Source organism: Tamandua tetradactyla, chromosome 6 (assembly GCF_023851605.1).
Source record: "Tamandua tetradactyla isolate mTamTet1 chromosome 6, mTamTet1.pri, whole genome shotgun sequence".
NCBI lineage: Eukaryota > Metazoa > Chordata > Mammalia > Pilosa > Myrmecophagidae > Tamandua > Tamandua tetradactyla.
In genome coordinates, this window is record NC_135332.1 from 17,962,968 (window position 1) to 17,971,311 (window position 8,344).

Consider the following 8,344-nt stretch of genomic DNA (forward strand, 5'->3'; position numbering starts at 1 on the left):
GTAAAAGAAAAGAAAGGATACTATTTACAAAGGATGTCATATAAAACTATTTATTTAACAAAACAAATGTAAGATAACCACATTGGGAGAATTATGAGGAAGAAAGGGGAAATTTGGGGGTAGTTGGAGCACATGAAAGCTAAATTCTAATCTAACAGAACAGAAGACAAATAGATAACATCTAATGTAATAAATTAAGAAAAGAGCAGCATACCTACATTATTTAGAACCCTGGAAGTAAACACCAGAACAAAAAATAGCTGAAAGAGGAGAAAGAGGCGGTCCCTGGAGAGCAGAACTGGGTGCAGTGGCGTGTGCGGTAGGGCAGGGGCTGCAATTTAGTGTGACCATTTGATGTTTTCAACTATGGTTGTGCTAACACTAACAACGAATTGCACTTGGAAATAAAGTGGGAATGAGAATGTGCTTTTTAAAAGGGGCAGAAGGTAGATGAAGGAATGCTTAGACGGGATGGAGGAGATGCAGGATGGAGGGGAGACCGCAGCCTCCCTGACCAGCTGAGGACGCCTCTCAGATACCTTCTGCCTCCTTTCCTCAGCCCTGCCCTGGTGCCAGCTTCTGTTCAATTACCTAAAGAATTATTGATGGGCGTGTGAAACCTCTTCAAAGCATCTGGGAAAAACTATAGCAAAAGACAAACAGAAAACTGTGTAAATTAAAAACGAATGCGGTCATGCTTTGGTGCCTGTCCCATTAAGGCCAAACTTGACCAATGGGCAGCGGTACAAGCTGCATTTCAGTCTTCGGCTGTGGCCCACTCTGGTCACAGGGTCCCAGTGCCTGCACCCACTTTCCTCCACCCTGGGGCAGGGACTAGGGATGCCCAATCACTGACCTGGGATTGGGGTGGGGGCAGGGAGCACTGAGGCCCCCGTTACCCTCGTGGCATCTGGGATGGGTGGGTGAAGACGCTGGAAGGAGAATGTGCTGTTAGCCGATCCCGTGCAGGGTCCAGGTTGCAGGGCCACGAAGCTTCACGTCCAGTGGCCTCGAATGCGCGTCCAGCCAGCAGACCCTCCTCTCGGGCCTCTTCCCTTCTCCTCCCCGCAGTCCCCTTGTGCTCTTTCTACCCCCTTCCACCCGCCCCTCCCACCCCCACCCCCCTCTGCCAGGACCCCAGCTCCGTCCTGTGGTCCCAGCCTGGAGAAGGAAGGCCTCCTTCCTACAGGTCGCCCAGGAGACGCCAGCTTTTCTCCCAGAGGGATGCGGCATCCTGCCCAGGACACCTGCCCAAATGCCCCACCCAGAGAGGTGGGCAGAAGGGAAGACAACGGGGCCAGTCTCAATAGCAAAAAGGTTCATTAGAAAAGAGAAAGTGTGCTGGCCCCCGGGATGGATGATTATGAGCCAGAGGGGCGCGGGACGAGGATTGGGCAGGACTTTGAAGGATCAGCAGGAGCAGCGGGGCTGAGCGGAGCCGGTAAAGCGTACGGGTGGGAGGGGGGTGGTCAGGCGCTGGAGGACAGAGGGACTAAGCTGAAAACTCACAGGAGCCAGGATGGGGACCTTGCCCAGGAGCTGAGGGAAGCTGGTCCCCAAGGCCACCTGTCCAGCAGCGGCTGAGCACAGGGGCATCCCCACTGGGCACCCACCCACCCCAGCCCTGGAGCGCTGTTCGAGGGAGACCGAAAACTCCCAGATCCGCTGACAAGATCCAGAGGGCAGGGAGCAGAGCTCAGGAGGAAGCAGAGCCCATGTGAGGGGGGAGACTGGTAAGGTCACCTCTCTGCACCGCCTCACCAGTGGCCACCTGGATTTCACCCAAGCGTCTGCAGCGCGTTTGGCCTGGCCAAGCCCCGTCTGCCCCTTTCCTGCCAGGGGCCTGCGTCCTCTGCCTCGGCTGAGCCCTCAGCCAGCCCCACGTAGCAGGTGACACCAGGGACCCTGCTGCGAAATGGCAGTGGGAAAACCGCCAGATGCAGGCGATTGCAGGCGACCAGGAGCCCAGAGGTCTGGCTCTACTGCCCTCTACTTTTTTTTGTTAATGCAGGAGTATCTTGTCACGCTGTCTCTGTCCAGTAGTGGTGTGTGCGTGTGTGTGCGTGTGTGTGTGTGTGTGTGTTCACAAGCTCTGAGCCGCAGGCCTGGGGGCACCTGATAGCAGGGGTGAGGTCAGTTCACCTCCTAGAGCCCAAGAAGAAACATTTCCGCCTGGTTGACAGGAGCCATTCTGTGGGTTGTCACAGCAGGCACACACGGTCAGTGTCACACACTCACACACACACATACACACTCAGGCACACAGACACAAATATACACACACTCAGACATACACACCCGCATGCACACGCACATGCACACACATACATACACACAAATATATACACACTCGCAGGCCCACAGACACAAATACACACACACACAGACATACACACCCGTATGCACACGCACATGCACATATATATATACATACTCACACCCATAAATATATACACACTCGCAGGCACACAAGCACAAATATATACACACTCAGACACACACATCTATGCACACACACATAAAAATATATACACACTCGCAGGCACACACAAAAACGTACACACAATTACATGCACACACACTCGAGACCTGAGCCCTCTCCCTCCCGCCCACACTTTGGTGTGCAGCAGACTCCTGCGGATAACCTCGAGCCTCGGCTCGTCCCTGCAGATAACTGCGAGAGGCAACTCGGCCCGGCTCTGGCCGCCCAGGTGCCCTCAGGAGCCCCCAGGCAGCCCCCCTCCCCGCCTCCCGCCTCTGTGGTCTAGGACCCCGCCGCGGCCCCCCCCCCAGGAGCGCACGTTTCCTCCGGACGCGCCCCCGCCCCCCTCCCCACGCCGGCTTCCCCCCACCCTCGCCCCGCGCGCCCCCTGGGTGGGAGCCTGTTTGCAGCACCGCCCCGCGCCCGGGGGTGGGGGGTGGGGTGGGGGAGAACCATTGTCCTTCGCTGTCTTTTACGGGGCGCCCCCCAGTGGCCAAGCCGCGCACGCAGCACCCCCTCCCGCCCCCAGAGGCCTGGGTGTTGGGGGAGAAGCCTGTGTTGGGGTACTTTTCCCCAGACTGAACCCCTTAGACGCCTGGAAGCAGAGCAAACAGGAGAAGCCGAGAGAAATAAAACTTGCTGTTCTTTTAAAATATTCTGATTATTAGAAGAAACCATATCCAGGGCAAACATGTATATATTGCTCACTAGAAGCTGGCCCTGTATGAAATCTTTTTAGATACATTCACTATTAATCCTCCTAATAGTTCCAATGTAGAATATTTGCAAAATGCAAAATTACAAGGAAGGAACGGAAAACCCATATTCCCATCATGCATTTCCTTCCAGTCCTTTATCTGTCAATATGTATTTTTAACAAAAGGTGCTCATACTGTATGTTACGCTTCCACATTCCACCTTTGCTTCCTAACCTGACCTCATGTGCACTTCCAAGGTCATTAGTCTCTGAAAATAGAGTCTCAGTGACTGTCACGTGTTCCATTGTAGGCCATTCTCAAGGAAAATAAGTTCTCCTTTTACTAACTGTAGAAGCCTGACGATGGAAACTCAGGCATTCCTTTTACTCCAGCTCTGTCCCCTGCTTCATGTGGACCTGTGGGCTGAGAGTGGAACATTTTCCCACACCGCTCTCACGGAATGTGTGTGTGTGTGTTTCCATGTGTGGGCAAGTGTGTGTGTGTTGTTGCATATTTAGACTTGCCCGATAAGAAGTCACGCATCCTAGATGTATACCCCCAAAGAATTGAAAACAGGGACTCAAACAAAAACTAACACAGCCATGTCCCTAGCAGCATTATTCACAAAGGGCAAGAGGTGGAAACAACCCACGTATCCATCAAGTGATGAATGGATATACAAAATATATCATACACATGTTATTAAGGAATATTACCCGGGCATAAAAAGGGATGAAGCTCTGATACTTGCTACAACACAAATGAACCTCAAAAACATTATGCTGGGTGAAAGAAGCCAGACAACAAGTCACATATTGCGTGATTCCATTTATCCGGAATGTCTAGAATAGGGAAACCCACAAAAAGCAGATCGATAGCTTCCAGGGGATCTAGAGAGAGATGAATGGGGAATAACTGCTTAATGGGTATGGGATTTTCCTTTCAGGGTAATGGAAGTGTTTTGGGACTAGATGGAGGTGGTGACTGCACAACAGTGTGATTATCCTAAAAGCCACTAAATTACGTGTGTTTAAATAGTTAATTGTATGTTACGTAAATTTTATCTCGTTAAAGAAAGAGTCACACTTATAACTCCTCTCAAGTCGGACCTTCCTACAAGTTATGTCTTTATGGTCAAATTATTTTTCCTGTTTCACTGCTCGTTTCTCAGAGCTCTGCACCCAGGAAATGCTGAGTTGGTCGATTTGGCGTGCGTTTCAGTGTATGTGCCCAGCTCCCGCCATCTTATTCTCCCCTTCTCTTGCTTTGTTCCTGGGACCCAAATATGTCAGGTACAGTGTGGCCCTCAAATGGCCTTTGCTGAGAACTTTGGGCTGCTTTTAATTTTTAGACCATGTCCGAAGGAAACAAAAACCCCAAGCAGCACGGAGGCAGGGTTTGGACAGTGGCCAACATTTCTTGGAATCCTACTCCCTGCTCGCAAAGCAAAAGAAACGGTGGATCAGTCACTGCCTCGGCAATGCTAAGCCAATAACGGAGGGTTTGTTTGTCTCCTTAAGCCATAGACAGGAACTTAAATCCCTTGTAATTCTCTTCCAAGACTATAAAGCCGCCTCCCCTCATGAAATTAGTTAGAAAGCAGCCCCAATGCCTCGTCCCCCCTCCACTGGAGTTTATAAGGAGTGTGGCATCTCCCCTCCCCCTCTCTGTCTACACCTCTCCTCCCATTTCCAATAACTCAGAGACGTCCATCAGTGGGAAAGATTTAATCTTCCGTTTGGTCTGAGTGCAGCACAATCAGGCATACAGCGGTACGGGGCCTGACAGTGGCTGTCAAAGGCCCCTCTGTGACCTTGAAGCCTGGGCACAAGGACATAGGCTTGTGTTCCCTTCCTCCCTTGCATCCCGGCATCTTCACCAGCCTTGCCCACGACAGGCTTCACAGAGCACCTGGCTGAGCTGTCCTAGGTGCTGAAAACACATCCATTCTAGCATCTGTCAGCCTCATTGGTAGATCAATTTGGGTACTTCTGGCTGCAGACAAGAGCCCTGAATCCATTTGGCATTAACAATAAAGGGTTTTGCCATCTCACAGAGCAGGAAGTGGGAAGAAGGGCAGGGAGCAGCCCAGTGCCAGATGACCCACAAGGACCCAGTTTCTCTCTTCCCTGCTCTGCCATCCCCAGGGCGCAGGCTGGCTCCCTCAGGACTCCCAGATGGCTGGGGCAGTTCCAGGCTTTGAGTCCAGACACTGTGACGTCTACAAAAAGGGAAAGTGTCACCTCATCTTTGTATTTCCTTTGGCAGGAGGGGGAGGAAATAGGAAGACCTTGCCTTCCAGGCTTCAGCAGTGTGCCCGTCAGAACTCACTGGCCAGATGCTGGCCATGGCTGAACCAGTCACCAGCCTGGCTAATAATTAATAATTCAGATGAAGAATCATCAACTTAATGAGTAGTTCTCAGGCTTGGTTCCCGGACCAGCAGTATCAGTCTCACCTGAGAACTTGCTAGAAATGCAAACTCCTGGACCCAACCCCAGAACTCCTGAATCAGAAACAATGTATCAGTAGGAATGGAATTGGAGGGAGAGGGAAATACTTTATTTGGTAGACCAACCTTTCCTAACAGCTTATGCTGTGGATGATTTTCCCACAGTTTGTATAATCTCAGGGATGAGTGTTACTTAGAAAAATCCCACTCTTCCAACTGGAATTATCCCTAACTCAGGGACTGCTCTGTCTTTTGTTTTGTTTGGATTTGGTCTAAACAGTGAGGTTTATGGAACCCATTCAGGCAGGTCATCAGACTGTTAAGTTTTGAGGCATTTTTGCAAGCCAATTGTTAAACACAGCCATTATTTTATAAACTACATTTAAGATGACAATTAAATAAGTTATATAAAAATAAATACTAAAAACTCATCTCTTCTGAATTATTCTGCTACATTTTACCATCAGCTATTGTTGTTTTTGCATCTATCGCATTTGTGGGGTGGAAATACCAGGTAACAGTGTGATGATGTCCAGTGACACTGCATTGGGGGTTTCAGATCAGCCATCGGGGGAGTATCTATACTATGGAAATGGGCAAATGTTATAAATCAGGGTCCCCCCCCCACCCCTTCCCCCAAGAACCAGTCAAAATTTACCACGATACCACTAGGTCCAAATACTGGCCCTGTGTTCCTAGGAACACACACAGTCCACTCGGAAACCAGCTCTTCCCAGAAGGGGACTCACCTTTGAGGAGGCTCCAGGCCCTCACCGGCCCCCACCCCCACCGGCTGCCCAGCAGCGCCCCTAAAAGCCTCCATGGACTCAGAAACCCTATTTTAAAAACCCACCTTGCCCTCTGCCCAGCCATCCCTTAGGACTGAAGGCGAAACGTCCCTGTTCCCCTGGTCCGGCCCCAAGTCTTGTGTTCCCCTAGGCACCAGATCCCCCAGGCTTGGCCCAGAGCCCCCACACCGCCCTCCGCCCCAGCCAGAGCCCAGGTCCCTGCACACCTGGTGGGGAGGGGTGGGTGCCATTTCTCCCTCCCCCTTGACGTGATTACCGCTGTGCATGAAGGAGCTGCGGGCTGGGCCGCCAGAAGGTCTCCGTGCCCCCCACCTGGCGAGAGTACCCAAGACCTCAACACCCAGCTGACGCCCTGGGCCCCCGAAACCCCCAGCCCGTGGCCCCAGCAGCCTCTCCTGCACGCAGACCAGGCCAGGAGCTGCAAGAAGATTCTCCCACAAATCCCCCCCACCACACCCTGCCCTCTGGACAGACCCACGCCCAACCCCATCCTTTCCAACCTACCTCAGCCCATGGCGAACTCCCCAGACAGTCGGGGCCTGCTGGGAAAGGGAAGACAAAACAGGCCGAGCCCATCCGTCTCTGTCGAATGCCGCCGAAGCCATCCCTGCCCCTGGAAAGGCACGTTACTTGGATGCTTTGGGAGAGAAATGTTTTTCTTCATCTGTAAAGCTGCAGCACCTTTCTTCTAAACAGCAAATGATGATCCACAATACCCAATTTTTTTTTTTCTAGACAATTATTTTCGGTTATCTTTTCTAATTTTATTTGAAGTATAATTTATATGGATTGAAGTGCACATATCTTAAGTGTGCAATCTGATGAGTTTTGACAAATGCATGTCCCAGTGTACCCCACAACCTATCAAAATAAAGAACATCTGCCTTATTCCAGAAAGTTCCCTCCTGCCCCTTTGTGGTCAGTCTCCACTCCCACCCCCAGAGGCAACCACTATTCTGATTTCTGTCACCATAGATTAGTTTTGCCTATTCTAGAAATGGAATCACACAGAATGTTCTCTTTTGTTCTTCTTTAACTCAGCATGAAGCCAAACCGTTACATTGAAAGAACTTCAATTTCCCATCCAGTCTGTTTCTGAGAAAGCTTCTAGATTTGGAATAGTGTGTTGGAATTCAGAAGAGCTTTTCTTTGGTCAAGCCAATCTCAACCCACCACCCCCAGCCCAGCCTCTCCCTTCGGGTTTCAGGCAGAAATCTTCAAAAGGACCTTCCGGCTTTCATCCTCAGATTTCACGCCTGGAGGTGGGGACAGAAGGGGCTGCAAATCAGGACTCTGGGAGCAGGGACAGACCTAGGGTGCCCAGGATGTTACACGGCAGCCAGAGGATCACAGGTCCCACAGTGTGCCTGGGAGACAGGAATGGAAAGAATCCAGGCTGGGGGAGCATTTGAGGTTTCTCCTCCTGCTGCAACAACCACCACGAAGGTAGCAGCTTAACACAGGCAGATTGTTAGCTCACAGGTGGGCCCAGGTGGGCTGAGCTGGTCTCTCTGCTCTGGGTTTCACGTGGCCCCAATCAAGGTGCCAGCCAGGCTGGGCTCCTGCAGAGAAGCTCTGGGAAGAATCTGCTTCCAAGTTCATTCACGTGGTCTCTTCACGGTTATGAGACTGAGGTTCCCATTTCCTCGAGTTTCTCCACCCCCTGTGTTGGCCTCGAGTCCCCTCTCACCCCCTGTGTTTGCCTCCACGCAGCGGGGCCCTGCTAAGTCCCGCCCCTTAGACTGATTTGGGGCCGGCACGCTTGGCTTTGACCTTGGGGCCCTTCCAGGACACAACTCCTGTCTCTGCCTTCTGGTCATCACAGCTAAGAAGGGGACCCTCCTGGTGCCCCAGTGCCCAAAGTCCCCTTGACAGTCACAGGAGAGAGCTTGGGCCCATCAGC

At 51.6% G+C, this 8,344-nt stretch overlaps 1 long non-coding RNA gene across 2 annotated transcripts; it reads right to left on the bottom strand.

Annotated features, from left to right (window-relative positions):
- Positions 1–4,899: 4,899 nt before the first annotated feature.
- LOC143685841 (uncharacterized) lies at positions 4,900–7,864 on the bottom strand. 2 transcript variants are annotated; one of them, XR_013176771.1, is made up of 3 exons: positions 7,753–7,864; positions 6,946–7,078; positions 4,900–5,401 (listed from the first exon to the last, which is right to left on the bottom strand). It is a non-coding gene; the product is annotated as an uncharacterized LOC143685841 (long non-coding RNA). The 2 variants fall into 2 exon arrangements; XR_013176772.1 differs by having other exon boundaries at positions 6,946–7,054; positions 7,753–7,860.
- Positions 7,865–8,344: the final 480 nt, after the last annotated feature.